This window comes from Miniopterus natalensis, chromosome 8 (genome assembly GCF_054644295.1).
Source record: "Miniopterus natalensis isolate mMinNat1 chromosome 8, mMinNat1.hap1, whole genome shotgun sequence".
NCBI classification, from domain to species: domain Eukaryota; kingdom Metazoa; phylum Chordata; class Mammalia; order Chiroptera; family Miniopteridae; genus Miniopterus; species Miniopterus natalensis.
The window spans coordinates 65,045,925-65,064,656 of NC_142088.1; positions in this window are offsets into that span (position 1 = coordinate 65,045,925).

Here is an 18,732-nt window from a genome sequence, read left to right on the forward strand (position 1 = left end):
TAGAAAGAATGGTTTATGCTTGGAAACCTGGCTTAGTAATGCAAAAGGAATTCTGAAGTGACTAAGATGGGCAAGGCCACTGGATTGGTAGATATTCCATTTCAATTATATAGAATTACTGAATAAAAGAGCAAATATATAAGATTTTATTTGAAAGACTTTAGTGCAATTAATAAAATAAAATCGAGTAATAATTAATGTTTAGGGTTACTATTTCAGTTAGTCACCGAAGGACTCTTGGAAAGGATGCTAATTGAGTTGATATCCAAAATGACTCGAAGGATCCAACTGTGTGACTACCTGGGAGAAAAACATTATTATTTTATGTATATATAAAGACTAATAAGATGTAGACCATGACCGATCAGTAAATGGCTTGAAACAGGGGAATACGTTCTCCATTTCCACTCCAAGTAATTTAAAATTATCCAGGATAATCATTCATCCTAATAGGGAACATATTATAAAATAGTGTAATCTGCAGAATTCTGTTTTTTCCACATAATTTCAGTGTGATTTTCATAGAGTAAGACAAATTAAACTCAGCTTCTTTGTGCAATTAAAAAAGACCTAAGATGTTCCCATCAATCAAAGCACTTGATTGCTCTTTATCGCAAGAGAGAAAAGAGATGTAACTTCATGGTTCGTTGCTAATGGGTTGTTCCACTGTTGTGGTTAATAGCATGAGTTTCTTCTACGTCTAATTTAAGGCTTCTGAATTAAATAGATTAAAAGATTAGTGAGAGCTCAATGATGTATTAGTGTGTGTGCAACCAATTATGTCTCTTTTTAACTTAGTTTTATCACAGTCCAAGTTTGTATTAGAAACCTTTTGACTTGGCTTGGGAAGGTCAATCTTCACTTGCATTGCTCATGGCACAACAAGATTATTTCATGAGATAAGTTTCTGCTGGTGCCTTTGATTTCCTGAGTTGGCTATCAACAGCAGCAGATTAGTTAAAACAAATAAACAGAAATAGACAGCATTATTTGTGGATATTGGATTTTTAAATTCTAGTCCAATGAGTATTTCCAATAAATTATCTCAAATTATTTGATATTTCCAAATTAATTTCCAAATTATTAAAAGTACAAAAATGCATTACCACAGTAGTTATTACTTCTAAGAACCTGTTATAATTTAAAGAATTTAGGCTCTAAGGCCTTTGGTTAGTCAGCTGAGGGAATTATTATTTGTCTATTAGAGAAGATTTTTTTTTCTAATTTGTTTATAAGTAAGGATTAAGGACATATAGATGATAAACGTTTTTAAAATATACATATAATTGAATCAATGTATAGAATTGGAAAGGGGGATAGGTATAGTGCTCACCATTATCAAATAATGTTCTTGCCCATACCTGACTCAGAGTAAAAAGGTCTTTACAAAGATTTTTATAAATTTTCAACATACAATAAAGTTTCATTGTTTTTTCATCCCACTACAATAATTTGAATGACATAAATGTGGGTGAATGGTAAAAAGTATTCGTAGATAACTTGCTTCTATAAGTTTTGCCTCAGAAATTTGATCTTCCATAGAGGCATAGTTCAAATCTTTGGCACCCCAGACCATAAACATTCATTCCGTCAATTAGCTCTAAGTGAAAGTAACATAGAAAAGTCGTTATGCAGATATATATCCATTAACAGTCATCTTTCTTAAAGGCCAAAGGCAGGAGGGTCTGAATTGGCTGATATTACAGTTCTGCTTATAATTAATGTCAAGGCTCTTAGTTTTATTCTTATTATATAACTCAACACCTCAAGGTCTGCAATTCTGTGCTAGTACATTTCTGTACTTAATACAGTATTTACAGAGCAACTATTATTATATATAAGCCCCTCTGTTTATAGAACTTATGCTTGTTTTATTCTAATCATAGACAGTCATCCTTGGATATAGAGATGTCATCTATCCAAACAATTCTGAAAAGTACCCAGGTTCATAACAGTTCTCAGTCACTTCTGTTGTAGACTTCAGTCAGTTGTTCAGATTTCTGAAATTTTAGGTATTTCTGGTTTACAGTATCTCAAGGGGTCTTTTAACTCAGAAATTTAGGAAAATAATTAAAAGTATTATTTAAAAAACAAAACAATTGTAAGAAAAATTATACATAAACTTACTTAACTGCTAACTTGTTATATGATTATATTAATTTATGGCATAAACCTGAAAAACAGATTTGATTTATTTAGTCAGCAGTTCCGCTTTTCAAAATATTGGCTTTTCTTCAGTCATGGATACATAAAGTTAGATACTGGTTGATCTGGATCGTGGATGGCTCCTTTCCTATTACTTATCTTTCCTTTTTGAGTTTATTGTTATACTCAGAGATTCTCAACTTCTTTTGAAGGCTTTCTTTTTTTACCACCCTGCAATGCTAATATATATATATTTTTAATCCTCACTCCAGAATATTTTTTGCATTGTTTTTCAGAGAGAATGGAAAGGAGAAAGAGAGAGAGAGAGAGAGAGAGATTGAGAAATATAGATGTGAGAGAGACACATGGATTGATTGAGTCCCGCATGTGCCCCAACCTGGGCCAGAGATCAATCCTGCAACCAAGGTACTTGCCCTGGGCTGGAATCAAATGCAGGATCTTTCAGTCCTTGGGCTGATGCTCTAACCACTGAGCAAAATCAGCTAGAGCACAATATATATTTTTTATTGTTCTATTTTTTGCCATTCTCAGTATCCTTTTTGAAAGAGATTTTTTTTTCATGTTTTGATTGCCACATATATGTTAATGACAGTCTCATATAAGCTGATCACTCTCATAATTGTATTATCAAGTCAGACATCTCTCTCAAGCTCCAAATTCTTAGTACTTTACGTATATGCTTACAAGAATGGCCCACAGACATCTCAAACAGGATAAGGATTTCTTGTCTTGGTGAATTCTACATCCCCCCAATAACCATCCTAACTATTACAGTTCACATCTACTCATTGCCCTAGGCCTAAAAATAGATTTCTTTGGCCCTTCTCTTATTTCAACTGTCATTTTTTTGCAACCCTAATTTACTCTTGCTGGACTATCACAATAGCCACCTAATTGGTCTTCTCATTCTTAATGGTACAAGATACCACAATGCTGCTAAGTGGACCTTTATAAAATAAAAACCTTCTCATATTATTCATCTACTTTAAATCCCTCAGTTGTTTTCCATTCCTCTTGAATTACTTACAAATTGTTTTCTGCAATGCCTCGGTTTGCTAATTTATTTTTAATAAAGTGGGCATTTACTTTATGTAGCCACTGACCTAGACTCTAGGGACATATTAGCAAACAAAGAATGAGACTGACGCTTACTCACACTCTGCACCTCCTGTTCCTGGAGTCTACCCTCCGGCGGTGCTGAAATCTCTTATCCCAGGATAGCCTCACTACCTGCCCTAATTCTAATTTTATTCTAAGATTCTTCTTAACTATTGTCACCCCTGGAGAGTCAAGAAAGGCTAATACATTGCAAAAGGAATGGTGGAAGATCCACGGGCTAGTAGAACAGCTAACTTTGCCCTCCATGCTTGTCTAGGATTACGTGCCTTCTGCTATTGTGGCACCGTGTGCCAGGACAAACACTATTTCAAAGATGTTGACAGAATGAAGTTTATTTGACATGAAAACATAAAATAATTGTGGAAATGATCCCAATCATGGCTTGTCTTATTTCTTTAGAGAGCTAAGTAGTACCAGGAAAATCTTTCCTCAGTGTGTACCAAAGCTGGGCCCACAGTGTGTATGGAGGACACTGACAGAACATCTTGAGGATTTTATCAACAGCTGAGCACATTCATGTTAACAAAAATCATGTAATAAAGGCTTATATAAAAATGTTTTAACTCTGCGTATGCATTCTTGGTGTTGATTATGTAATACTTAAACATTGCACACCCTCACATCTCTACGGTTGTGTAATTTTGTGCCTTCAGATGACTAAGGCTTCTGTACTTCTGGTTGACATTGCAAGGCTTCACTGCTCCACTCCACACACTTGTATTACTTCCTTGATCTTATTTGTTCACATATAAATCCACCTTCTTCTACTAAATTGTGAGCTCTTTTGGGGCAGAGACAATATCTTATTTATCTTTGTAATTATGACACCTAGCACAAGGTTTAGCAAAATACCTGAAGGCTGATAATATATGTTGGATAAATGACTGAACACATCTGTGAATATTTATTGAGCACGAATTATATGTTAGTCTCTATATTAGGTGCAGGGTATACAATAGTGAAAAAACACAAAAGTTCCTGCCCTCACAAATCTAACACTCCATGTTCAAAAAATATAAAGGCAAAGTTGCAAGTTTACACAATACAAGTTTTGCTACTGCTACAATTTCAGTATCTTGTGAACTGCTCTTTGATAATCCCTAAAAACATTTATGTTTTTATTTCTTCAGTCTGGGCTTAGTTTTGTTTATTTTTTGTACTCTGCTGCATTTTAGATTTGCCTTTGGTTATTTTCACAGTAGGAAGCCTCTTGTTCCTTCATAAGCAGGACCAGTGCTTATTGCTGTGTATGTTGTGCAATTCACATCACACAGACTTGTGTCACGATTGGCACCCTGAAGTGGTGAAAGTCAACATTCAAACTCATCAACTTAGCACACTACCAGACTCACTGGGGGAGCTTTAAATTACAAATTGTGAGGCTCCATTTCTCCAGAATGATTTGGTAGGTCTGCAACAAAACCAGCTTTGTGATGTGTTTTAAAGTCATCCACTTTCCCCCTGTATCCTCTCTATCCCTTCGTCCCTTCCAACTCCCAATTTATATTTTAGATTGTCCACTATGTTTAGAAACTACTGCTTTAAGCCACCGATGACTGGTTCTATAAGATAACCCTCTTGAAAAGTCACTGCATCAGTTCTAGTTATATTGTGTAATACTTGATTTCAAGCCTAAACTGCCTCTAATATGAATTTAAATTAGCTTTACTCTCCATACATCTATCCAAGAGAGAATTCTCAGAATCATCTTTAACACATTTTTTTTTATGTCCCAGTCTCCATATTTAGTCACCAAGCCATTGGATTTGGCTACCATTGTAAATATCTAAATTTCCCTTTCATCTAATTTCTTGCAGCCCCTGCTCTAGGTAATTCTGAATCATGTGTCTCCAAAATTCTTCCAATTATCTCTTAACAGCGCTCTCGCTCTACTCCTTTGACTCCTCTAATCCCATTCCTACACTTCTTCGTGGGTGATTTATCTAAAAAGCATACCAATCACCACTCTCAGGCTTGAAAATATTAATTGGCTCCCCACTGTCAATAGCATTAAGCCTAAACTCTCTCACATGAAGTTTTTAGTCAGTTTTAATCTAGCTGAATCTGTTTCTATTATGTCTGAATATTACTTTTACCCTGTGTCTTGTCAACTTCCAGGATTATCTGTTCCCAAAACACATTATGTGTGCCCCTCATTCTTTTTATTTTGTTTCTTCTGCCAGATCTCCACATCCTGTCTTACTACTCCCCCCGCCCCCCTTTTATCAGGGAACAATTAAAATGTTGATTTCGCTTCTATGCTCCAGTGTGCTCTTTTTGTTTGTTTGCTTGCTTGTTTTACAATTTTGGGGGGTATAATAATATAGAATTTGAGGGAATGAGCTTAAGTGTTAAAGATGAATGCAAAGCTATAATTACTATGCTGATGAAATTATGTGATGGTTTTACATACATGCACACACATACACACACACAAACAATGTGGTGGCCCATGTTGTATCAGTTTGGCTAAGCTGGGAACTAGATATCTCCAGTTCAGTGTTTGACAAAAAAAGAAATTTAGCAAATTTGGCAAGCAGAAGTAAAATAACAGTCATTCCTCCCTGAAATTCTTTCCGAGGTCCTATGCCACGATGGACAGGAGCCGGTTGCTTGGCAGTGTCCAGGTTGGTGTCACTCTTCTGCTTTGTGTTCAGTTGTTCCAACACCAGCCACCTGTTTGGAACCCACAGAGGCAGTAGCTGTGCAGACACATGGCTTCCCAAAACCCTCTCCACAAGTTCCCACTTCACTGGACTGTTTCAGTAGCTGATCATACCGGGCTTCTCAGTTTACTGTTTGATGACCCCTTCTCTAAACCTATAAAGTCGCATTCTAGACCTTTAATTCCACACCTTCTCCCTCTCTGTCCCATCACACTCATATTGACTGTTTCCATAACTGAGCCTGACAATGCACAGTGAGAGAGAGAGAGAAGGGAGGGTAGGACATGGGGAGGCAGCAGTGAAGAATATATATAGCAAAATATTAAATGTACATCTCTCAGGAAAAGTCAACAGACACATCGATTCGAAGGTAGTTATATGACCTAGATTGACCTACTCTTGTGATGCCTAGGGACTTCTGTTTCCCATCAGGCAGCCGTTATGTCTGACTGTTTGTTTATTTTTTGATTATCTTAAGGAGAATACTTCCACTAGAAGATCACCAAGGATTCCTCCTAACTGGCAGTTTGGGGTTCTTCAGAGACAGCACAAACGGGCAGAAAAGGAGATTACCTCGGGTTGAGGTGATTGATTGTGATCATCAAAGAAATAAGATTGTTGCACAGCCCAGCGTGGCTCAGCGGTTGAGCATCCACCTAGGATCCAGGAGATCAGGGTTCAATTCCCAGTCAGGGCACATGCCCGGGTTTCTGGCCTCCATCCCCAGCAGGGGGCCTGCAGGAGGCAGCCGATCCATGACTCTCTCATCATTGATGTTTCTATCTCTCTCTCTCTCCCTTCCTCTCTCTGAAATCAATAAAGATATACTTAAAAAAAAAAAGGTTGTTGATGTGAAGTGAGAGGAGAGAGGAGGCGCAGGAGGAGAAGCAGCACAGGGCTGAGGTGAGGGGATCCTCTGGTGCCTTCTTGCGCCTCACTTCCCATAGCCGGTCAAGGCTGTTGAGTCTTTGCAACCCTCACCTATTAAGGTTTGAGTCATTTGCTGGGAAAAAGGCCAAACCAACTGAGATGTGAACTGAAGGGAAGTGCCAGATACCCAGAAAAGGATGTGGTGGGTCAAGTCAGAAATTCAGCCTCAAGACCAGTTGCAAAAATAACATTAGTGTTACCCAGTTTCATCTTATTTTCAATTCATTTCCAGGCTCATTTTCCACATTTCTGAATCAGGTGTGTTGGTGGCAATTATCCCTACAATTTAACCAGCAAAGAGGCTGCAAAACTTTGAGATAGCATCCTAAAACCAAAAGAGAAATGGGCATCAAGTCCAGAGCCTATGGGCAGCGAGTTGTACAAATGATCTCATTGGATTTGGGTTTTGTCTCTTTGGAGATGGGATGATTGTGCTTTCAGTTGTCTGTAAGATAGGACAGACCATTATGTGATAGTGGATTTTCCCCCTAAAGTCTGACAGTGGTAATAAAGGCACACATATGTTTTGGGAAAGTAGAAAAAATGAATTGTAGAGTATATTTGTCATTCTTTCAGTGCGCTTTAACTTTAACTCCCATCTTAATTTGAAATTAACTTCATCATGCTCATCTACGGAAGCTAAAGAAGAGAGACCTTTCCTTTCCATAAATCCCGGGAGCATGAACAGGGCATACAAAACTGACTTGACCAAGAGAATACTTCTACAAGTGATTTTTGAAACTTAACTGAGTAATAAATATGCTTAAAACATTTAAACTTGATTTACATTAGACAGGTCATAATGATTGCACCAAAGCCCAGTAGCAGCGGTGTCCCCAGCCCCTGTGGTGATGGCACCAGCAGCAGGGTCCTATCCAAATTCTTCTCACTGTTGGCACCAGCTGTGGTGTTTGTTTCCCAATTATTATGGTTTTCTGCCTGTATCTCAGGGAATCAATATTAAGTCTTCCCAAACATTTTGTGAGATACCTCCTGCTTTTCATTAAGTTGTTTTTCTATTTATGTTACCCCAAATAAGTCTCTTACAATAAAGAACTTTGGACTACTTCTTATGTATTTGCAATCCTTCTTGTGTGTATGTTTACCTCTTTTTGAGGCACTTCCTTTGAAAGCTCTGTTAGTGATTGTCAGTGAATAGCAAAATACTTTAAACTCTGTATTTTTAAAAGTGTTATTTAGTAAAAAACATGCATTATTTATTCAACAATGTTCATTGTGTAAATATCACTCTAAGGTACTTAAAGAAAACACACATGAATAAGGCTTACTCTTTGCTCTTAGTGTTTTTATTATACTAAAGAAAAATATTGCTAATGTTTATAAATAATAGAAATATAATTGACATATTTGAGGAAGTCAGATACAGTTTTGGTTCAATATTTCATCTCTGTGTGTGCTTTTAGGGCAACAGCAGTACATTTTAAATATATTTTTAAAGTAAAAATGAGAATTTTAAGTTTTAAATCCTATGTGTTACATACCATATATATTACATTAGGTCAGCTTGTAGCCTCTGAATTCAAGACACATAATATATATATATTTTTAGAAACATGAAGAGTTGAGAGATTATTAAGAACTGTATATAGCAGATAAATACCATGCAGCAGATGATAGAAAACAAAGCAATGGGTACTATGGATGTTCACATGTGGGTAAAAGTCTCCTGCAACAAAGTACTTTGGTTCTGAGCTCATCTGAACCAGCTTTCATCTGAGCTCATCAAGGACAAGGTAGGGCTTGGAGAATATCCTTAAAGCCTGAATTGGATTTTGGAAATCAGAGTAATGGACAATGTAATGACAGAAATCAGAATGTATAAAACAAGACACTACAGAGAAATACCCATTATAAAGACTGAAATTCAACAAAATTCTGTTTTCTCTCCTCTTGCCTCAGAATTCATAATTATGAATAGATTAGAGGATAGTATAAATTTTGGTAATTATTTTTATGAACTATTAATAGTGAGTGACTATTGTGTACTAATTGTGTAACTGATACTATACAAAATGCTTTATCGTTTAAAAAATTATTCTTATACATCCATGAAATAGGAATTACTATGATGACTTACATTTTTTAGATGGGAAAAGTGAGGATTAAACATAAAGTTACTTGCCCAGCAGTAAGTGGCAAAGCTGGACTTGATCCCTCTCAGCTCAACTCTTAGGTCATTACCACCATCCCAGGCTACTTCCCTTTAGTCTATATTATTTTAAATCAAGACTCTTTTTCTAAAAAGATAGGATCCTTATCACAGCTACTAAAATCATGCTTGTTACCACTATGCTTTCATCACTGTTTAACATAGAAATATTACTATATATCAGAGGCTGTAATCAGACTAAGACTGTTTTCCCAAATCACATGTTTATAATTTTAATAGGAAAAAAACACACTTATTCTAGCCCCAGATATAAATATTTCAGCTTTTCTCTTAAAAAAAGTCTCAGTATACCAATACAATTCCATTTAATTTCCATGAATGTAATCTTTAAAGAATATTCTCATATCCTTCAAGCATTCGTCATGCTTGATGAAAATGACATTCCCAACTCTCTGTCTCACCATTTAAAAATTGCATTCAGATTCTTGTTTTCCTAGTACAGTGATACTTAAAACTGCTTCCCCTCATTGGCACCAGATATGGGACTAAAATTCTTCAGGTCAAAACCTGGTTTTATTTGTCCGCCTCACCGAGACTCTAATACTTCTCCTAATGCTTTTGCAGAGATGGTTGGGAGTAGTTTAGTGACTTGAGTCCTGGGTGAAGACACAGCCTCCAGCAGAGTGGCCAGGCCCGGGGCCCCATCAGGACAGAGGCTGGCAGGCATGTGAACTAAGATGAAGTCTTTTGAAGACAGATTCACTGAGCAAAGAGCTATTTTGAAAGAGGCAGCGGTTGAAAACTTTTAAGGCAGGAGCCCCCTGAACTAAAGAAACAAAGGAAGAAGATGGTCCACACAGAAATGGGAGGTCAAAATCGCAAAAATAAACCCTATCATGTATTTTACTTCGAATTTAAACTTCATCATTATTTAATAAATCAGAGAAGTGTGTGTGCTTCATGATGGCAAGAGCCCCAGCAGAACGCATTCCTCTGGCTTAGAAATCGAGGCTTGGGAACCTGCAGGCCTCTGACACCACCCTCTTGTCTGAACTCTCAAAGCAGTTTCTTCCCAAAGGGAAGTGCATCATATACACGGAGACAGAGGGTTTTTTAAGCAGAGTTAGGGCAAGAGACAAGCAGACTTTTCCGCTTTTGATTTTTATTTCAAATGTTTGTCCCTATTTTTTGAGCCTTGTCTTTTACTTTTTACAAAGCCCTGGTAAGACGAATAAGAGCATGGGAGCTAACACTGAAGTCGCGCTAGTAAAGTCACGGGGACCCTACAGCCTGACAGGGATGTCGGTGTGCGGTGACACTGGCCCTGGGCTTGTCTGCGCGCACTCCCTTTTAAGAGGCTGTGCAAATGCTCAGTCTTTTCTGAGACTCTGCCTTGGAAACCTCTGTCCTGTTCCTCTGCCTCTTGCACCGCGTCCCCAGGTGTAAACACACAGCTCCATAAAAACTACGTTTGAAATAGTTTGCCAGTCCTAAGCATTAGCAGAAGTTTCCGTTAGCACTGGGAAGTGGATGGACTGTGGCCTCTCTCAAGTTTAGGTCAGCATATTTTCAGCCATTAAAAAAAATAATTCTTTTAGACAAGGGCAGATTCTCTTTCAGATCCCACCTGCTGTGCAAGCGGACAAAAGATTGAATGTGTGGGAATGCACCGCAATGGTCCACGTTCATCCTTTGACCTCTGAGCTCAACTGGCTGTCATGCACAAATTTGATTTTTGCTAGAAAGATTCATTTCCCCATCCCTCAAAGGAGAAAACTAATGAGACTGAACGAGTTGAAGAATTATTTCTTGAACAATATTTCACAGGTGATGTATAGTAAATCTGGAAGTTTTCTTTTCAATACATATTTTTCTTGGACAGCTTTGGGACTGAAGACAAACCAGAAAACTTTCTTGCTTTTGAAAATAAAAAGCAAGTTACAGAACTCAACCCTGTGGGCAACGTGATATAGTGGAAAGCATCTTAAACCCCTAGTTTGAAGACATAAGCTAAAATCCTAGAACGCGGCCTGCACCTCTTAATAATCATGTGTCATTTTTTTTATTTCACAGCTTCAGTTTCCTTTTTTTGCCCCAACTGGCTCTAAAGACATATCAGGTGCTCACTTCCTTCTTGATGAAGTTCAAGTGGAGGCAAGGCATAGAATTAAAGCTATGGTGGCGATAACAAAGTGGCCTGCTCGAGAAGAGTGCAGACTCCTCGCTGGCTAAAGAGGAAGAATCAGCACTTCAGACAGTGACCTGTAGTGAGCAGAGACATTCTCCTTTGTGGCTCCAAAGGTCACTATGATCTGTCTAAGCCAATTCTCACAACTTAATCAAGTTGCCAGTGGAAAATAGGTTTCTAGGTTCTCTACCTAATTTTGAATCCTTAGTTTCTTATCTGTTGAATTCCCTTAAACTGGCTTTGGTGATACCTGCACAACGCCAGGCCAACAGGTCAATCCGGCCTAAAAATTGATAAAGACAGAGGGGAAAAATACAAATGACAGTTGATTATGGGTTGTTGAATGACTATATGGGCGAGTTGAGTAAAAGCACCTGATGTATTACAGGTGTATATTGGTGCAGTGTACATTTATTTTTAATCGGAGCTCACGTATTAGTCAGCTTTTGCTAAGTCACTCTTTGGTGACAAATGGCCGTGACATCTCTGGATTCACAACATTATTTATTCGTACTCACCTGCACCTGCTGTAGGTTGATTTCAGCTCACTGCACTTGTGTTCTAATTCCAGGACCCAAGTGGAAGAAGCAGTCTGGTGGCAGAAGGCAGAGAGCCAAAGCCCCAACGAATGACCACTCTCAATCTTCTGCTAACGGGTGTTTGGCACTTCTGCTTACATTATATTGGTGAAAGAAAGTCACACAGGGTAGAGACATGTACTTCTGCCACAGGGAGGCACCTCAAGTCATGTATCAATGGAGAGTTATGTATCATCCTCCTACTGATGATGAAATAAACAATTGGGAACAAAAGTGCAACCTAAACAGACCATAATTTTCTGAATTAAACTTTTCTAAAAATTAACTTGATTATTTTTCTCCATTTTCTAGTGAAATTGTAGCCAGAAGCTAACATTTAATTTTCATTTTGCTAAGGTCACCACTCTTTCACCGGCACACAGAACTTCAGAGACCCTCTTACCTGCTTGCTCTTCTGTGGGGCACTTCAGAGGCTACTGTCTACTCCTAGTCCATCTCTTTTTTTATTATTTTTTTTATTTTTTAAAATATGTCTTTATTGACTTCAGGGAGAGGTAAGAAGAGGGAGAAAGAGAGATGGAAACATCAATGATGAGAGAGTCATTGATCGAGCCCGGCAACCCGGGCATGTGCTCTGACCAGGAATCGAACCCCGATCGCCTGGATCCCAGGTCGATGCTCAACCGCTGAGCCACGCCCGGCTGGGCTCCTAGTCCATCTCTCAATCAAAGCGGCAGGTCTGTGCTCGCTCACTGAGAATGCTCACTTGGATATGTGTATTATTGTTCAGAGAGTTGAGTGGGCTTCACAGAATCCATACTTATTGGTAAGATTCTGGGTGCTTTTCCTAATATATATTAAAAGGCATTGTGGCATGCATTGTAGTGACTTTGCATTTTAAAGAACTGCCTTGAGTAAGATGCAAACTATGTAATGGAGAAATCAGTCAATGTTCAGGGTCTTTGCAAAGTAGACTAGCATTACTGCCTGATCAGTGAGTGAGCTGGGTTTGCTTTTATTTTCACATATCCTTTCAAGCAGTCTCCATCTGCAGCTAATGTTATACAGCCAGTGTCTGAGACATCTTTGTTTTTATTGTGGCAATATATCTGTGCTCTCTCTTTATCTTAAGTAATCCACTACCCCTGAAAGATGATGCTGGGACTCTGAAAGAAAAAAAAAAAAAAGTCTGATAAGATAACAGCTTACAGTGACATTTATATAATTGCCTCAGTCAGAACTCATTTCCAGCTGCCTATGTGGGAGCTCACTTCAGTGTTGTAGCTAAGAAACAGAGAAAGCAAAGAGCTATTTCTCTTTGGCTCCAACCTTCTGAACTATTCATGTTTAACAGAAAGTGTTCCATCCAGGAATCTTGTAGTTGCAGTCATGCATAGATTTACTTCTTAAGATCCCAATTTTCTTTCAGAAATAATTTGAGGAACTAAATTGTTCTTATTTAGACACAAGAAAGTTTCTTTATAATCAATGAAATTCTAAATTTTTCGCAATTTGTATATTATAGAGGTATTCACACACTCTGTTTAGATGGAATATTTAATCTAAAGTCAGTTGAGTTCACACTGCAGTGTAGCTAACATGTCCCTCATTGTAGCCAGTAGGAATTTTCCATATTTAGCAGGATGTCTAGAAGCTGTTTCTATGAATTCCCATCTGGAGATATGAAGCAGCTTTTTCTTGTCCCTTTCTCCAATCCATATTCTCTTTGTTCTCTCACTCCATAGACCTCAAGACTCTACAGGAATCAAGAGTCTGTCTCAGTGCTCTACCTTCGACCTAGAAAGACCCATGCATGCATTATGTGAGTGAAGGCTACTAAGGAGCAAAAGCATCTGGCCAGAATTGTTTCCAATATTCTATCTAGTTCATTCTGATTTTGTTCAATGTAAAGCTTCACTTTATTCCTATGTTTTGTTCATCTTTCTATCCTCTGAATATCCTTTGTTTCCCTGGCTTTTGCAGAAATCTGAGTCTACTAATCCCAGGAGGCTTGGGGTGAAGGCTCTCACACGTGTTCTAGATTCTGAAATACAAACCCTAGCACCAATTCCTATCACATTTGGCCAGTTGCCTAGTTGAGTCAACTGAGAGCAAGTTTGGATATTATCTTCCCTTAAAAAATTGGAATCTTGATGAAAAACAATTTCCTCACTCAGATGATCTCCACCCTGTCACACTAAGGTCAGGGAAGTAGTGAATTGCTCGGAAATCTTGCAACTTTAGTGAGCGACTAAAACTAACTGAGCTTTAAGGATTTTTCACTGCACTTTAGAAAAATATAATATTTTAGGGGTCATATAACTTGGCCAGACAAAGAATATATACAGGCACCTTTGTGCTCATATGATTCATTTTCCGGTGTAATATGCGATCCCAGAGTACAGGAGCTCTGTCTTAGTCATTTTTGGATTCACAATCTATAGAAAAGTGAGTGGACCAGAGTGACTGCTCAATAACTACCAGCAATATGAATAATAAATAAATGAATAAATGCAAAAAGAAAACATTATTATACACTACTATAATACTATTAACTATAATTTATCATTTTCTAAGTTAAGAAACTATGAAAAATGCAAGAGGCCTGAAGTCCATTATTTCTCATTGCACTGAATATTCTCAACCTCCCTAAAAGAAATATTTTATCTTCATTTTGTCATTGATCATATTGAGGATGAAATTTTAACTCATATATTGTTGGTGTTCTGCCATGTAAATATTTCTAGAGGGAAAGAAGTGAGGGAGGGAGGGAGGGAGGACCACAAAGTGGCAGAACTAGTACACCAACCAGATCCATCTGCTTCCAAAGCCTTTTCCGTTATTATTCTTTTTTTTTTAAATTAATTAACTTATTTTTTAAATATATCTTTATTGATTTTCAGAGAGAGGAAAGGAGAGGGAGAGAGAGATAGAAACATCAATGATGAGAGAGTCACTGATGGAACCCACAACCCGGGCATGTGCCCTGACCAAGAATCAAACCCCGATCGCCTGGATCCTAGGTCGACACTCAACCACTGAGCCACGCCTGGCCGGGCCTGTTATTGTTCTTAAAGATGTTGACTCAGTAAATATTGTTAGATGTAAATTGTTTGCAAAGTTGGTGGGAGCAAGAATTGTAATTATATAGAAAACAGAACCGTTACCCTGGAGGAACTTCCAATCTAATGGAGGAAACCATTGATGAAACAGGAGAAATAAAATAAATGTAAAATCAATTATTATATTTTGGAATAAAAGGAAAAAAAATACATTTAAAGATCATAAAACATGGCCTTGGCCGGGTGGTTCAGTTGGTTGGAGTGTCACCAGTACACCAAAAGGTTGTGGGTTCGATCCCCGGTCAGGGTATCAGGGCATGTACCAATTGATGTTTCTCATCTCTCTCTCTCTCTTTCTCTTCCCTTCTTCTCTCTCTCAAATCAATCAAAACATATCCTCAAGTGAGAATTAAAAAAAAAAATCACAAAAACGGCCTTTGCAAAGCTGAATGTAAATCAACCCTCAGGACTGCTGCCGAATCAGAGATCAGCGACGGCTGTTTCCGTCTCCAAGGCAGGCTCATCCTCGCCCACTCTTTGCCCATCTCAGAATTCCCCTCTTAACGGAATATATTAGCAGTAGTAACGCTCAAAGTGAATTTATATTATTGAGTTACTTCTTTGTGGTGTGTAAGCATTTAATTCCCATCTCCATCTGTGGAATTCAAGGCATCAGCAAGAAAGCAGGTGGGGTTTCTATGTCCCTGGAGATATTACATTATAGAGAGTCACGGTTTCTGCTAACATGTCAACTTAACTTAGCTGAGGCGATACCGTCAAAAACAGATGCTCATAATCCAACAGTTCTGATTCAGTTTTCATTGATATTCACTCCTCAAATACTGCTTTAATTCTGACAAGCCTCAACTACTTGAGAACATACTATACAGGAAACACCACGGTCACCACCTAGAGATAACTATTGTTTGGGTATAAACTTTTTTCAAATTTTATATGTGTTTGTAAAAGTATATGATAAAATCAAGGTTATGATATAGAAGTAAATATTTAATTTTAACTCCAATTATTTTAATGGCTATAAACTTTTAATAATATGAATATATCTTATTAAATGGTTTTCAATTGATATCCACTTCATTTATTTTCATAATTTTGCTCATATATAACACAGAAATGAACATCTTTATAGATAAATTAGTATACATGTGTCTGATTATTTTTTTCTGATTATTTCCTTGAAATACACCCCTAGAAGTAATCTTTCTTTTATACAACACTTCTATAAATCCAAAGTTATTTCAAAATAAAAAGTTAAAAAATATTGTGTCAAATTACATGTGTGTATGTATGCACATACACATACAGAATTACTTAGGTATTTTCTTATACTTTTTTGATGATTTCTTCCAATGAATACACTTAGCATCCTACAAGAAAACTCCCAATAAAATCAAATGAGTAATACTGCACTTGGCTCATAGGAAATATAAATAATATTTGAAAAATAATGAATGAAAAAATATGCCAATGAAAGATTTCTGTTCACAAGAGCATAGTCAGAAATTCATACCATCTTGTGTTTCTTCTCTCTCTCCCACCTTCTATGTCCATCTCTATTGACATATGCTTCCTTCCTCCCAGCCATGAATAGCATATAAAGCCAATAACTTGAAAGATGTTTTCTTTCTGCTTGCAATCCAGCTCCTTGCATTGCTCCACTAATGGAATATTAGTGACACAAAATTACTGCTACTGAAGTCCTGCATTAAAGCTGTTTGACTCTTCTGTTTGAGACAAAACCTGGTTCATTATGTTAGACATTCTCTGTTCTGCATGGAGTTCCTACCTGAGAGTTTCTTATGTTCGTTTTTTATTAAGAAGAATTTTAAATAGAACCTCTGACCTACTGTATAAGAAAAAAAATGTATTACTACAACCTTTATGACACCTTCAAAAGCTCTTTGGGATACCACCATGTGAGTAGCCTGCCAAACGCCTAGAATTCTTTCTGACGGTGTCAGATGAAACAACGAAGCAGTGGCTCCGGAAGCCAAAGGATAAGGCCTCATGATTTCAAAACCTGTGTCACTGGCCCTTAAATTGAAACCTTTGAACTCAGATATATTTCATTTTCTTCCTTGTTCTTCTCTGAATCTAAGCTATCAAACCTGCAGTCATTGCACAATTGTCTTTCCTTCTTCCTTTTGCCTTTTGTTATCAAAGGATCAGTTACTTGTTCATTGGAAGAAGGTACAATGAAAAGTGACTCCTTACCCTGGAAAAGAATGGGCCATGTACACATTTCTCTTCCTCTTCTTGCCTTTTTTTAGATGAGAGTCAAAATGTCAGAAGCTCTACAAGAATAAGTCATTGACTTATATTTACGTCCGCCTGGGAAGAAAATGTTCTTGCAGGAGCAAAGCAACTTCCTTCATGTCTGATGAGTCTCAGGCAGCAGAAAAAATCCATATAAGAATCTAACAATTAAATGAATTAGAAAACAGATATGAAAGAAATAGGGAAAGGACCTTCACAGAGATATGCTGTGACATATCTGAATAATTTTCTCCCTGGATTATAATGTCTTTCATTAAATATGAGCATCTATTTCCCCCCAAGAATGAAGGAAGGAGCAAAATGTCCCAGAATGATACTCTGAAATAAATCTGACATTTAACTATTTTTTTCTTACTGATATATCACTTCCTTTCCATTTAAAAAATCTGATCATTTGGCTAAGAAGTCCTAAGTTATAGTCTCACTTGTTTTATAATTTGCTGAATATAACTTGAAAAGTCACTTAAGGTTTATTGCTATTTTAATGTAGCTAAATTTGATGTGATGGTTTTTTAATAGATATTTATTTTTGTTCCTGCCCAGAATTCATCCATCCATCTGGTAATCAGCATACAAATTTCCTCTCGAGAGCCACACCTTCCGTTATCCTTGCCATGTTCTGCTAGGGTAGTTCACCCTTTGCTTCAGAGGTAGACAGCTGACTATCTGAGAAGCATATTTTCCTGTTCACACGGATTGTTCAGTGATAGATACAAGACACAATCAGAGTATATGATAAACAGTGAGCCATTGGCTGGGAATTCTGGGCATGAAATCCTTGTCTTTCCCATTGGACTTGAGTCTTAGAATTTGTAAAATCAATAACAATCTTTAGACTATGCTGGAATGAGACTGGTAATTTCCAGAGGCAACTGCATGAAATCAGAGAATGAACCCAACTAAGTAGAAGAGAGACTCGAGAGAGACAAAACAAATCCTAATGTAATCATTTGAGTTTCTGTATCCAGTCTTGCCTGAAGATAGACTACTTTGGGAAATCTCAGTTGTGTAAGCCAACACCTGCTTTTTTTATGCTGAAACCAGAGTGTCAGTTAGGATATTTTCATATGCAAGAAAAAAATGTTACTACAAATAGCTTAAATACAATCATTGACTTACACAGCTAAAAAGTATGAAGGTAAGAAGAGCTTTATGTTTGTTTCACTTAGCTAGTCAATTATGTCATAAAAATGCACTTTCTTTTGATTTATTTTATTTTTATAATTATAGCTTCATATAAAGACAGTCTTCTTCATAGAAATAAAGTGGCCAGTGCCATCTGATTTATATATATATATATTTTTTTATTTTATTTTATTTTTTTTTGTATCTTTATTGATTTCAGAGAGAGGAAAGGAGAGGGAGAGAGAGAGAGAAACATCAATGATGAGTCATTGATCGAGCCCGCAACCCAGGCATGTGCCCTGACAGGGAATGGAACCCCTATTGCCTGGATCCTAGGTCGACGCTCAACCGCTGAGCCACTCCCTGCCGGGCAGATGTATATGTTTTCTTGTCCAAGGCAAGTATTATCCTCCTTTCTAGTATATCTGTCAGAAAACCGTTTATTTTCACAAAATTCCAACTTTCTGTTTTATTTACAAGTTTTGTGCAATGCTGATTCTTACACACT